This window comes from Mus musculus, chromosome 10 (assembly GCF_000001635.26).
Source record: "Mus musculus strain C57BL/6J chromosome 10, GRCm38.p6 C57BL/6J".
NCBI lineage: Eukaryota > Metazoa > Chordata > Mammalia > Rodentia > Muridae > Mus > Mus musculus.
In genome coordinates this window covers 4,685,810-4,700,402 of record NC_000076.6, presented here as the reverse complement: position 1 = coordinate 4,700,402, position 14,593 = coordinate 4,685,810, and the positions used below count along the sequence as shown (strand labels likewise).

At 41.6% G+C, this 14,593-nt stretch overlaps 1 protein-coding gene across 8 annotated transcripts in view; it reads right to left on the bottom strand.

The window, feature by feature from the left end:
- The window catches only part of Esr1 (estrogen receptor 1 (alpha)), a 393,645-nt gene that overhangs the window by 305,231 nt on the left and 73,821 nt on the right, over positions 1-14,593 (bottom strand). The window contains exon 1 of one of the 8 annotated variants that reach the window (XM_006512435.2): positions 13,447-13,509. The exons of the other annotated variants lie outside the window; for them this stretch is intronic. The gene's annotated coding sequence lies outside the window, so the exon portion shown is untranslated. Of the gene's footprint in view, positions 1-13,446; positions 13,510-14,593 lie in introns of those variants that run through there. 8 annotated transcript variants of the gene reach the window in all.

Genomic DNA, 14,593 nt, shown 5'->3' with positions numbered 1-14,593 from the left:
CCCCTAAAGAAATGCCAAAGAAAAATACCTAGAAATAAAATAATTTCAAAATATAGAACAAAAGGCTCAGAGGAAATTCTCACTGACAGATTAAGTCAAGGGAAAGAGAGAATAGCATGTCTCAAAGACAAAGTAGAAGAAAAAGGACACATAAACACACACACACACAAATACCAACAAGTTTTGAGGGAGTGATGTGTTGGAGCATGTTCAGAGGAAAAAGAAGTTGAGGTGGATCTAAACAAAATATGTATGTATTTTGATACATACAGAATAAATATAGGTATTCAAAAAAGAGGAGGTGGTAGCAACTATGTTAAATCATTCCATGGTTGTCCAAGACAACTGATCTTTGTGTTTTGGTAAGGATGTATTTTGTCTGCCTTCACAGGGGTAGTCGAACACCACCTGTGGCCATGTTAGAAGACAATTCACCATTAGCTTAGTGAGCTTGATGAGTCACCCAGTGGAAAGGGAGCACATTTCTTACACTGAAAATGTGCTCTTTGGCTACAGGCTATATATACAGAAACATTCATAGCAATAAAATCCTCCTTAAGCATTTGTATAAAATGCCCCAGAGTTTAAGTTGAATGATCCAACCTGTACTTGGTTCTCTTTCATAGGCGATCTTTGAACTCCTGAAACAATAATTCAACTTTTTCAGAATGGGTACAAGATTGACTAAATTAAATACAATTCTTGTTCAGTGAGCCTGGGCACGATCTTTCCTGTATATAAATGTGAATTCGTTCCAGTGAAGGTTTCCCAACTAGCAGCAATTCACTTTCACTCAGTCCTAAACTCACCCCTTTGCCCATCACCACCACTGCCCACTGGTGTCAGCAGACCCTTTCTGGGTAGTCAACAATACTTAAGGCTTCATTAATTTTTTTCATTTTGTTGAAGGGGAGCTTACTCCAATGCCTTCTCAAGTCTTCTACTTCAATGCCTTACCAACCTCGCTGTAGGTTTTGCTTTCACTCCAATCTGGCGGTTGAGGGAAAGGAAGTTGGCCAAGGCAAGTAGACTGGAGTAATTTCTTTGTGAGCAGGGTAATGGTGAGGGCCATTGCTTTTCCCTGATAACTACTGCAGTGTGATGAGGCCATCCCATTTGGAGATCTTTTTTTTTTTCTTTCAAATACATTTGACTACTCTGGTGGGTTGAATATAAATGGCCTCCATTATGTGGAGGTGGGATTTGAGGCCTCCTATGCTCAAGCTAGGCCTTTTGGCTCTCTCTGTCTTCCTGCTGCCTGCCTTCCAGATATAGAACTCTCAGCGACTTCTCAGCACCATGTCTGCCTGGATGTCACCATGCTTCCTGCCCATGATAGTGGACTAAACCTCTGAAACTGTAAGCCAGCCCCAACGAAATGTTTGCCTATATAAGAGTTGCTGTGGTCATGGTGTCTCCTCATGGCAATAGAAACCCAAACTAAGACAACCACAAAACCTGTTTTCTAGAGTTGATTTTCTAGAATAGCTAGAATCCATTCCTGATGCTGTTAAAAAAGCCAAGAAGTTGTGGCTAGGTAGGTCATAGGCCCTAGAAGAGAAACTAATACTATCGCTCTGTGACACAGTGTTAAAGTGAGTCCTGATGGCTCACTGCTATACCCAACAGATGAGTGTGTATCTCTCAGCCTTTATCAGAGATTTTCTTCCAGTAGATGATTAACACTGAAGTGGAAACTTAAGGATTATTTGGAGAGTCAGTTGTGTTGGATGGTGTTTTGCTGGGGCAAACACGTGAAGGAGTGTTTCCCTGAAGTGGACACAGGTGAAAGACTAAGGCAGGCTCATGAAGGAACATTTCATTGAAGCAGACTCAGGAGAGAGAATGTTCTGCAAAAACAGCTTGAAAGGACACATGATGAAGGATTCTTTGCTAACAACATCCACATATTAGTCCACCTTACATTGCATAGTTCAGGAGTCTTGTCAGGCTAATTGGACGCATGTCCTGAGGCAAGGCATGTGGAGGACATGTGACGTTTGGAGGGTATAAGTAAGATTCAATGGAGTGACGGAGGCAGAGCTTGGCTTGCTGGTACAGCTAGATGTGCGATGCTATTGTGTCTCGAGTCTTCACTGATCTTCACTTTCCTGAGAGAGGGACAGCCAAGAACTTCTGGTGTCCTACACAGATCCCTCTTGACTGGCTCTCTCTGCTAGATAGTGCCACCATTGCTATCCCAACTCTATTGAACTGGACTGCTGATGTATCCATGAATTATTTGTGAGTGGATCAAGCTGTCACTGCCAACCTGTGAACTGAAATCCTGATTTCCAGGCAACACAGACAGGAGTTCCTCCAAAGAACCTTTCTAAACAAATCCACTTCCCACCTATCCGTTCTTCCCTACAGCCTATGGTGGGTCATGGGCTAAAAGGGAGGTTAAAGCATTTAAGAGCCATCATTAACAATAGGATTTGAAAAAAAATCAAAAGTTACATAACGCAAAGACCTTCAACTGGTCAATGTTGAGAGAATAAGATTGTAGAGTCCTTGGCCCTAAATGGGACTTACATATCACAATTCTCCCCCTCAAGGGCCAGGGATCTTAGCAGAAAAGCAGGTGGGAGATTATAAGAGCCAAAGAAAATGAATAACATCAAGGAAACAGTATTTTGCAGATACAATAAGGCACAAAGTCATAGCGATTGTGACAACATGCACAAGTCCTGGGCAAGCTCGAGCCAAACTTCTAAATATGGTTTATAGAGGAGGTGGGTACAAAACCCCACCGCTATTGGTAGTTGGTAGCTGCTGGAAGAAGAGGGGTCCCCTTTGTTTAACTTTGTGACTTTTGGTAGGTCAGCCTCCCAAGAGTAGTGATGGAGAAAGAGAGGAAGGAAACTCAACGTTGGGTAGGTAAGGAGGTGAGGGTGGAGGGAGCAGACAGAGGGGAGTGTGAAGGAGAACATGATCAAAATACATTGTATGAAATTCTCTGAGAATTAATTACAATATTTTTAAGTGTTAGATGCAATAAGACTTGCTTATGACACTTCCAGAAGAATTGTTTGCTTAACATGCTGTCCTTCTGATACAGTGTAAACCAGGACTCATTCTCTGGGGAATAAAAGGTTACCATGCACAATGGCATCTGAAGCCAAGTACATGAACTGGAAAAGCAGAAACTCACTCACCAAGCCTGTGTGGCTACGGAAATGAATTGTAGTAGTGTCACTTCTTCCTATTAAACAGTGGCTACAGAGCCATTGAAAACCACCTTCCATCATCCCTGCAGGGATATTTTACAACATGAGCCAATGCCCATCACAAAATTTTAAACCTCTGCAACTAAGTGATAGATTGTGGACAAAATCATCGCTGACATGTTGAGAAAAGGATTGTGGCTGACACAAGGAGGAAGGAAATGTTCTGAAGTCACCTGTCAGCTTTAAGGGGACATGATTTTCTGTACAGCTAAGGCTCTCAGAACAGGAATGACAAAAGTGTCTAATATCACTGAGAATTCCTTTAAGCACAGAATTACCAGTGAGGGGAAAAAACCACACTTCATCCAATATTTCTTAAGCATATTCTTTATCTTTCCATTCATGTAATCAACGAACAACTAGAACTGAAAGATCCAGAAACCCACTGAAGGCAATAAGAAAAAATGATCATGACCTTTGTTTACTAGGAAGAAGAGATTATATATTTGTGACTGATTTCTATCTTTTCAAAAGAGCCCAAATAGTTTTATTTTCATATTAAGGCAAAACATACCTGTTGTGCATTTATGATTTTTTTGTCCATATCAAGACATGAAGGGGGGGTATACAATGACAGTTCTTCAGAGTTGTATATACTCTATCCCAAATTTTCAGGACTTAATGATGAGGAAAAATATCATCATACTCCCCTGGTATTTTTTAAAAATTTTTATATTGCAAGTAACCAACCAAGTAAATGTAATTAGTCTCCAGGGAAGTCGTTTGGTAGCCTGCTGTGCACGGGCCTCTTCTCTTTGAACTACATATACTTCATGTTGTGTTCCTCCCTCACTACATGTTGAGATCCTTGCAGCCAGTACCATACAAGCAAGCTTATATTTATTAGTCAGCAAGTATGATAGAAGCAAATGAATACATAAATACAGTCATCAAATTTTCTGTTTAGCTTCTCAAAGAGATTTTTAAAATGCTGTGCCTACTCCTCGGGGCCACAAAGCATTAATCTAGTATCTGTTGCTGTCTGAAATATGGAATGATATGGACTTGCCATGACCTACAGGGCACGATGAGAAGCAATAAGCAACAGATGTCAGAGTTATGTGTCTCCCAGCCCTGCTCTGTACTTGTGAGTCAACGAGTCAATGTTGGCTTTCTGGTGGTTGCCCTGAATCTCCTAGGAGGTTTTCAAGTCTAAGATCAGCCCACAGCATTGATCTTGCATCTTAATGACTTAAAGAATTTCATAACAATGTGGCCCAATAATCAGACTCACCACACAGATGATAAAGATTGAACAAATCTAAGGTCCCCCTAAAACCTTTCATCCGAGATGAGTTTGAGGTTCTTCCTGTCTCTGGACCTGATCAGGTCAATTCTGCTCAGCGAGCAAGTCTTCAAGATCCTTCATAGAGTTTATTGCTTAGATTTGATGCTCCTGGGGAAATGTGATATCCAGCTTTCTATCTTTCTCCAGGTCCTGAAAGTTCAGTTTTAGAACAATCTATCAAATGCAATCACAAAGCTCTTTGAAGGTGGAGACTTAGCCTGGAAATCCATTCCGATCTGTGCAGTGCCGAGCGTTGTGTATTAGGAAGACTAGCTTTCATCTGATTCTTTCAATTAACTGAATTAAGTAATTTGATTGTCAATAGATTACAAAAGCTGAACCACGTGTATTAGAACAAATGCATATTTATATGTAAAATGTAATAATGGGGCCATTTATTTCTACTGCTGTGCTTAAATTCCTCAACATTCAATGGCATAGTCAAAGTGAATTTTAAGGACACTGTTGGATTCTTAAAAAAAATTTCAGTGGGGTATCATTACTCCCTTCTGTTTTCTGAGGCATGAAAGCATCAGGAACTGGGAAATGAGAAGAATTTTAAAGACCTTACTTCTAACAAATCGCTTCCACTTTAGATGAAAAAAGTAGACTGAATCCATCTCACCAAGGCCTAGGGGGAAAAAAGGGGGCTTAATTCAACTCCCAGATGAAGAATTCACAAACAGACATCAGGTATCTGACTCACTGACAAATCATAAGAACAAAGGAATTCTGACCCCTCTTCTGAGGGCAAGGGAGAAGGGCTCAGACCAGAATTGGACACTTCTCAAAGTTTCTAGAAGCCAAAGATAGAGCTGTTCCAGATCATGTGCAAAGGGGGATAAGTATGTCTTTAAGATGATAATACCTGATGGGATTCAGAGGTAAAATGATGAGTCAGAAGCTGTCCCCATGTGGCAGAGTAGATAGAAAGAATCACCCTTTAAAAAAAATCTATTATGATAAATGGACAAGAATCAGAAATCACAGTGTGGATGTTAAGACAACTTTAAAAGTGTGGAGAAGAGAAAGCATTGTCCAACTATAGGAAGCCAATACCGAGCTGCTGTAGCTGTCCAGCTCCTCGGCAGGGGGAGGGGCAGATGCCTCATCTGTACAGGCTCACAGATAGCAGACTGCCTTGAGTCTCAGAAGACTCTCTGGACTTGGGACTTTTGAACAGTCTTGGAACTGTTAACCCTACAGGGAATCTTGAACTTGGACTGAACATAGTTTTCACCAGGGGATGGCCATGAGCCTATGGCAGCCAGGGGTTGCTACGGTTGAAATATAAAATGTCGCCCACGGGCTCATGTCTGTGAACATCTGGTCCCCAGATGGCGGTGCTGTTTGAGGAAGCTGAGGAATATCTGGGACATGGGGACTAGCTGGCAGTCATGGGGCTGTAAGAGTGAGGTCAGAGGACAATGACCCCAGTTCATCCCTAGCCATGAATTTCCTGACTGCGACACACTCCTTTCACCAAGCCATGCCTTCCCTACCATGACAGACTATATCCCCTGAGCCATGAGTCATAATAAATATTCCCTCCCTTTAAAAGATTTTTGAGAGGTTTTTGTTTGTTTTGTGTGTTTGGTTGGTTGGTTTGGTTAGCAAAATTCAGGGTTGCTGCAATTTGGATCCACCTCAAGAAGACAACAGACTCAACAAGAAGCACTCTCATGACTATGAAAGCTAACTCCTTAAGTCTATGCTTCAAATATTCTGATGACTGAGATGGGCAGGCAACTTGTTATGTGCCATTGGCCTGTGCCAGACAAGACGGGTAAAGGAAGGGACTTCTAGGACTATAGAAGCCTTGTGCTTTTGGGATAAATGAAGCTGAAATGGTCCAGTTTCAGAGTTTGGTAGGCAGTAAATGTTAACATCTTTGTGCTTATTTGGAGAATAATCTTATGTTTCACTCTTCATAAAAGACATATGTCTTAGTTAGGGCTTTACTGCTGTGAACAGACACCATAACCAAGGCAACTCTTATAAGTGATAATATTTAACTGGGGCTGGCTTACAGGTTCAGAGGTTCAGTCATCATTAAGGTGGGAACACGGCAGGCATGGTGCAGGAGGAGCTGAGAGATCTGCATCTTCATCTGAAGGTCATAAGAGAAAATTGGCTCCCACATGGCTAAGAGGAAGGTCCTAAAGCCTATGCCCACAGTGACACACCTACTCCAGCAAGGCCACACCTCCCAATAGTGCCACTCCCTGGGCCAAGCATATTCAAACTGCCACAACATACCTGCGTATTTGAATACAATTTTAACGAACATTTTTAGAGTTACAGGAAAGGTAGGTAGATATTGGGATTCCAGGTGTAGCCCACACTGCTTTCTCTATAGTAGGATGGCATGCCACATTTAATCAACAAATATTGACACATTATTAGTAACTACTTTCCAGTTTTCTTAATTTCAACCTGATGATTCTTTGCTATTCCAAGATCTCAAGCAGAAAGCCAAATCCAAAATTCTCTCTGGGCTGTGACATTTTCTTAGGCTTTTCTTGTTTTGGATGGTCATGGCAGTTTTAGTGAGTATCAGCGAAGCATTGCATGGGTTGTGCCCTTGGCTGGGACTTGTCTGATGGTTTTCCCAGTAGAGTGGAACTATAGGACTCTTTTAGAGGGAGACTGAAATGTTGAAAGTTGTTATTCTTGTAACACCACATCAAGTGCACACACCATCAGTGTGCCTTAGGATGGTGACACTGATTGTAATTTCAGGTTGGGCAGTGCCCCTCTATACCCAGTCTCCTTAGAAGTCACTGTGTGCAGTCCTTACTGAAAGAAAGAAGACTTGCTTTCCTCCTCCATGAGAATAGAGTACCTATGGAAGTCATTCGGGATTCTGCCTGGGAGATTTGTCTACTCGGCCACACTCACCTATTTATTCAATCATCTATATCAGTGTAGACCCATGAATATTTATCTTATGCATTTTATAATACAATACAACACAATATAATACAATGCTACTTTGTTACTCAAATTGTTCAGGCTTTGGAAATACACGCACACACACACACACACACACACACACACACACACACAAACAGACACACACACACACACACACACACACACACAGAGTACCAAACAATGAAGTCAGCAAACTTTTTGTTTGCCTCAGTGGATATCATTTATATTATTTACCCATTGAGTAGATTTCTGTTGACTATAACTTAAGAACTAGCATGTCTATTTTTTTATGTTACGATAAGAAAGAGGGAAAAAAAGAAAGGAAATCCTGAGATACATTTTTTAAGCTGTGTCATGCAACATGCGACTCAGTGTTACAGACTTGCCCTCCCATTCCCCATTCTAAACCTCTGTGATGGCCATCTATCCTAGGGCAATGACAAGTCTCTCTCCATGGCTGTCTGTGGGCCACTGGGTGTTCTCACTTTGACCTTCCTGATTTCCCTCCTTGAGTTCTGATTGCTGCCATTCATTTGAAATTTTTTAGCATATCTTTCCACCAATCAACTTATTACATCTATGAGCTCCCTGTTTTGAAATACCCTGTACATGCACATTTTTGTCTATATGTTTGTAGTGTTTGGATTTTGGCTCATGCCACATTGGGAGATGGAAAGTTCAATGTTTGTAAGGTAGCTGGCAATGCAGCCTGAGAAACTTCCATTTGAACTAACTGGATAAGGCCCACCTAAATTCCAGAGGAGAACCTGAAGGCAGTGAGTGTAAACAGTAGCCATATCTTCAGGATACCTTCACAGTAACACCAAGCCTAACCAAGTGGAAACCTAATATCAAATATGACTATCATAGTGACCAAGATAAAAATAAAATGTTATGAGCCAGACCCAGGAATAGAACTGTGAGCAAGAGCCTGGGATGAAGGATAGGGTGGAGCACAAGTGGACCACAGGAAGCATGGCTGAAAGAGTTGATGTTTAAGTTAAGACATACAGTTCTTGAAAATGGAGAGAAGGGATCAGTTATTCCAAAGTACGGCATTTCTACGATTACCAGATATCCTTGGTGCATTTTCTCCAGGGAAATAATTGAAGAAGCACTGATTATTTCTATACTTGTTTCATTATACAATAATGTAATTCTCAGAAGGTCTGTGTGGGGGTTTGAACAAGACTGGCTCCCATAGGTTTAGTCACCAGGGAGTGACACCATTTGAAAGGATTAGAAGGAATAGGAGGTGTGGCCTTATTGGAGGAAGTGTGTCACTGAAAGTGGGCTTTAAGGTTTCAGAGCCTCTCTCTGCTTATGAATCAGGATTAGCTCTCACCTACTGCTCCAATGCCAGGCTCACAGCCATGCTCCCTGCCATGATTTTAAGGGACTGACCCTCTGAACCTGTAAGTAAGCCCTAATTCAACACTTCCTTCTGTAAGAATTGCTGTGGTCATGCTGTCTCTTCATAGCGATAGAACAGTGACTAAGGGAACCTGTTGGCCTCTCAGTGCTATCTCCTCCCCCCAAAGGCTCTGGGGGCTGCAGCTTTGTGGGAAAAGCACAGTCACAGAAGGAAAGTAGCAATAAAGTGTTGCCATGTGTGAATATGAGGCATAGCCGGAGCTGATACTGAACAGATTCCAGCCATTTTAATGGGACAAGACCATAGTTCTGGTTGTTACTCTGGGAAAGGCAATGAACTTGTTTTCCTCAGTTTCCCCATTGAATCAAAGAGGTGGGAATGAATAACTAATTCTAAAATACATTTTGATGACACACTTGGGTGAAGAGACTTCTCAGGAGGCATGATTTAGGATCTTGCTATAAACGAGGAATGCATGTCATGTGTGGAGAGGTTCTGCTTGTGTTCTCTTCACCCTCTCTAGCTAAGAGCACATCAAACTCTTGAACGCCTTGCCCTTCATATGACTTAGGATGGGATCTGTCCAACCACAGGGCCTTCCATTGTCCCCTCAACCCTGGTGTCTTCTAGAAACTTGTCACAAGGTGCTCACGATGCTTCTCACTGTGCTATAATTTTAACATGAAGGTCACAGTGCTCTAGGCCATAGCTGCAGCTTGGAAAAGGCTGAGGCCCTCCCTCCACCCTCCAACATGAGCTTTCTCTTTCTAGTTTCAGCTTGGGGCTCAGGGGAGCTGTGGAGCAGGCCCCTTGCATTCCCAAAGAGTGGTTGATCCACGGGTAGTCTGGGCTTCTCGTAACTGAACACATACTTTCTTTGTCCCATCCCCCTGCACTTGATTTAGAGTAGCCAGGAATGAATATGATAATTTTCTCCCAATTTAGTGTTTTTAAACATCAACAGATGATCACTTATGTACACAAATGTCACTGAAGAAGACATTTGGCTTTATGCAAGGGTAAAATAAATGAAACTCTGGGGTATTATTTGTTGACTAATTTTAAGTCTATAGTTTTACATAGGAAGGATTATTCCCACATTATTTTTCTGGTAGGTATCAAGTTTTCCATTGAAATAATTGCAGTAGGTCATATGCTGAATTGCTTTGCTTAGCAAACTTAACTCCAGTTTAGGCTACACCACTGGTTCTCAACCTTCCTAAGGCTGTGAGCCCTTAATACAGTTCCTTGTATTACAGTGATCCCTAACCATCAAATTATTTTGTTGCTACTTTATAGCTGTAACTTTGCTACTGTCATGAACCATAATGTGAATATCTGATATGCAGGATATCTGTCATAAGATCCCAAAGGGGTCATCGTCCATTGGTGTAAACTGTTAGCCGTCAGGTCCACTTGTTCAGTATGTTAGAGGGAAAGATCAGATAATGGCCTAATTCCTTGAGATACTATTAGTGTGATGCTTACTCTGAGGGTGTCAAGTCTACATGTGGAATGTTCTGTGCCTCTGTTCTTGTTTCATGGGGTTGCTTCCTTCCATGAAGTTAACCTGAAGCAACTTCAAGAATTGTTGGTCACTTTCAAGCATTACAGACCCTCTGGCCACTAATTAATGCAACCAGGTAATGTAAATATCCAAGTGTGAGTTTCATGTATTGTCACAACCCCCTCGCCTTTCCAGGTCTACGCCCAGACAAGCTTGCTTACTGCCTACAGTGTGGTCAGGGGAAGTTAGTCTTCTTGTCTTCCCTCACATTTATTCATCTTGGTGCATCTGCCTGCCCATACTTCTGATCCTTGCAGGGTTTTCCAGGAGCAGATGCAGGGACTGGAGAACACCAGTGTGAGCTGGTGCCATGTTTTCTGGATCTTTAGCATTTATTTATCTTTACAATTATGGAAGCAGAGAAATCCATGGCAGCAAGGATTCCTTGCAATCCAGGCTTCTCCTGTACCTCTCAGGGTAGAAGGTGAAGGGCAGAGGTGTGCACATTGCCTTTCCCTTCCCCCACAGCCTGAATGCCCAGTCTCCCAGTGGTATTACACTCTCCAACTGTACAATGACAAACCTCAGCAAGAATTTTAGGGGCAACTTTCAAACCTTAGAGTGAATACCTCCACAACGATGCAGTGGGCTGAAGGCACGTAACAAGGGAAGAGCCACTGGTAGGAGGATATTCATGCACACATAGACAGCACTAACTGGACATGGTGAATTATTTAACTTTTTTGAGGATGTAAAATTAGAGAGAGGACGTGTCTGAAGTTATCTGTGCAGAGTTGAAGTGAAAATTTGGGGTGCATATGATTGTATTTCACTGTATACACTATGAAATTCTTAAGGAATAAGTGAAAAACAGGTAACTTGAGATCCTGCTAAATTAATCATATATATGACTATATATATATATATATATATATATATATATATATATCAGAGATATTTCTTAGGAACTTCTAAACCCTAAACCCTTGAAAATAAGCATCAAACAGCAACAAAATATGTTAACAGCAAAATGGCTAGAAAAAATCATTAGCCATAACACTGAATCATGATATCATTTTTTAAAAAAATGATTTGTTCCAAAAGGGAGTCTCCCTCTGATGTATATATACATCAGAGACTCCGTTTTGGAATAAATATATGCACACTGCTGCTGACTGCCTTATGGTTTTTAATGTTTTCTATATTTCCACAAAAACATAAGCTAGTGTCATGAATTTAAAAATGGAAACTTAAAACATTCTCCTTTGAAGAAATAATACCACCAATAAAAGAGATGGAGAAGTAGATGTTTCGGCTCCAAGAGGTTGGAACGATGTCTCAGGCGGCCAACCCTACAGTTAAGGAAAAGCCCCCTCTTTATGAACTCCATCTCTCTTTATTATTACTGTTGTTGTTGTTGTTGTTGTTGTTGTTGTTGTTGTTTTATCATCATCATTTAGATCTAGTTTTACTATGTAGCTCCAATTGTCCTGGAATGCACTATACACAATATACTACAGATCAGGCTGGCCTCAGACTCACAGAGTTTGCCTTCGCCTCCCAAGTGCTAGGATTAAAACAGGCCTATACCACCATGCTTGACCCCCAAACTCTACAGGTTTTACTTACTGCTCCCGCGGAACTTTGGCACAGTCATTTCACAGGGGTGGAAAATGAGTTACGTCAGCTGCACATAAAAGCTTGATGTCCCCAACTCAAAACATTTTGAGAAACTAGCCTTGGCTTAAACGTACTTTGGGCACAACAACTCTTTTCCAGACAAATATTTGTCACTGTTTCTCAGAACTGCATTCTATTCCATTCGATAAAATATTTGTATCACTCTGGCCTACTTGGTGTAAAGTTTGAAGTATGTCACAGTTGGCAAAGGTGTAACAAAATCAATGAAGAAATAAAGGAAAGTATAGACACAAGGAAAAGATGGGAGGAGAGAGAAAAAACTGTGGGTACCTCGGGGTTTGGTCTCTAACTATCTGTTTTTAAAGACTTGTATAAACTGTGATAACATTAACTAAATCAGTCGCTGCTTCCCATATACAACATTAAAGGGTTTCATTCAAATAAACTTCAAGGACACTCAACTATAAAATTCCACTTCAAAAAATATGACCTTAACAGAAAAATTAAAACTTAACTTCATCTGCCATTTGTGTTTTACATAAAAGAACCAAAATCCAGTCATTTACAAACTGCTTCTATTTAATAGCGCCACCACATTTTTATTTAAAAAAAAAAACTAAATTAGAAAAAAATGAAACAACTTCTAGCTTGAAACTTCTACAACATTCAAATTATTTTCTAAAAAAATGCTGAAAACACTCTTTGACTGCAAAGGGCAAGCAGTTGTATGTCAGTGTTGATTCCAAATGTTCTCTTGGGATGTGTTCAATGGATAGAGCTTCAAAAACTGATGACATTAAGTAGAAGCCTCGATTTCTGCCCTTAGAACACTTGAAAGCCTAGTGGTTTCCAGCCCTGTCTATGCTGTGGGGTCGTGACTAGAGGTTTCCAGCCCTGTCTATGCTGTGGGGTCGTGACTAGAGGTTTTAAGTTATATGCATTCCTAAGCTCCATCCCATACCAATGAAATCAGAGACTAGGGAGAGTCGGCCACAGGTATTTTTTTAAAACTCCTCTGAGTAATCGCAAAATTCCACCAGGAAAGGACCAAAAGGTTGGAACAGTAAAATGGCTCAGCGGCCAACAGCTTGACCTGCTATTGCAGAGGACTGGACTGGAGTTCCCAGCACTCATGTCAGGTGGCTTAAGACTGCTTGTACATGAGGCTCCAGGGAACCATTGCACCTCGTATGGCTTCCTGGTCTCCCATAATCAACCTATTGTACACATAATAACAACCGTCACCCCTCTCTTCTGAGTTCATCATTCTGAACTCTTCTCCACTGTGAATTCTATACACACACACACACACACACACACACACACACACACACACACACACGCACACACACCACCTCCCATAGTCACATCCTTCTAGGATTCCACATCCCCACAATCCCCCATTCAAATCTTTTCTAGCCACACACACACTCCGCCCTGCTCTTTTGAGCATCAGCCCTCAACGTACGTGTCCAGGAAAATTCTCAATTCACCTCTTCTTTCCAATCTCCAAAGCCATAATCCTAACCAATGCTCACATTTGAAACCTGTAAAAGAAGAAAGAAAAACAGCAACAAAGAAAAAAAAAAAAAACAGCAAAGCCTCATAGCTGGCTGGGCATGTCTCTGGGTTTCTCGTCCTCAGAGCTAGCCTCCACACAAGGCTGGATTTGACCTTTCTCAGAAGCCATTTATACCCAATTACCATTTTGGATTTTACGAAGGTTGCATAAAACTTAAATATCCTCCAACTAACCCATCAACTTTTCTCATGTATGAAAATCTCTTCTCTAACCAAACCACATTTAATCTCTGCATCCATGTTCATAAAAACCCCTTACTACTCCTGCAGAACAATCATTCTCTCTGCTGGACAAGCAATCCTTTCAGTCCTGGCCTGGCCTCAGGAAACCGAGGACAGCTGCTGCTCTACCATCTGTCTACATAACACACCTCAGGTGCCATTGCTGTTGCCTAAAATCCTCTCCACACTGAACTGATGTCCAGGGGCCAGTCTGCCTCTCAGTCCTGTGGTTTCTGATTGTTTCTCTTTCATCCCAAGCATCCAAGACTATTATCTGTTCCTCTGTTGTGTCCTCTGCATAGGTGACAAAGGCTTCTGGCTCCTGTTGTTGGGTCCCTTCTTGCTTTGAACTTCTTGACGCCATTCTCTTAAGTCTCCCCAGTCCTGACCCTTCATACTGGCAATCAAAATGGCCCAGTCACCCTGGCTCCCTTCTGGAATTTAAAGTGTTCTCACACCCACTCATATTTAACTGGCTTCCTGACCACACCACTGCCTATCCAGACCATACAAATCCAGAATATCTTCTGGCCAGACCAGACTTCTCTGGACCTGTCCTTTGGGGAGGTCATCTGAGTCCTGGCATGATCAGACCTTCTGTACCATCTCAGCCTATCATTTTGTTCTCTACCCACTGCTCTAGACAGCAACCTGTAACTTGTTAGTCCCAACGCCCCTCACCACAACTAACCATGCAGTTACATCTCGATAAACCCACCCCAGGTTGAATATATCTGTTCTAATTGGAATTTATAAAGTGTCCTCTATGGAATCATCTTTCGAATGTTCTTCTCCCCAACTGCTGGTCCTGT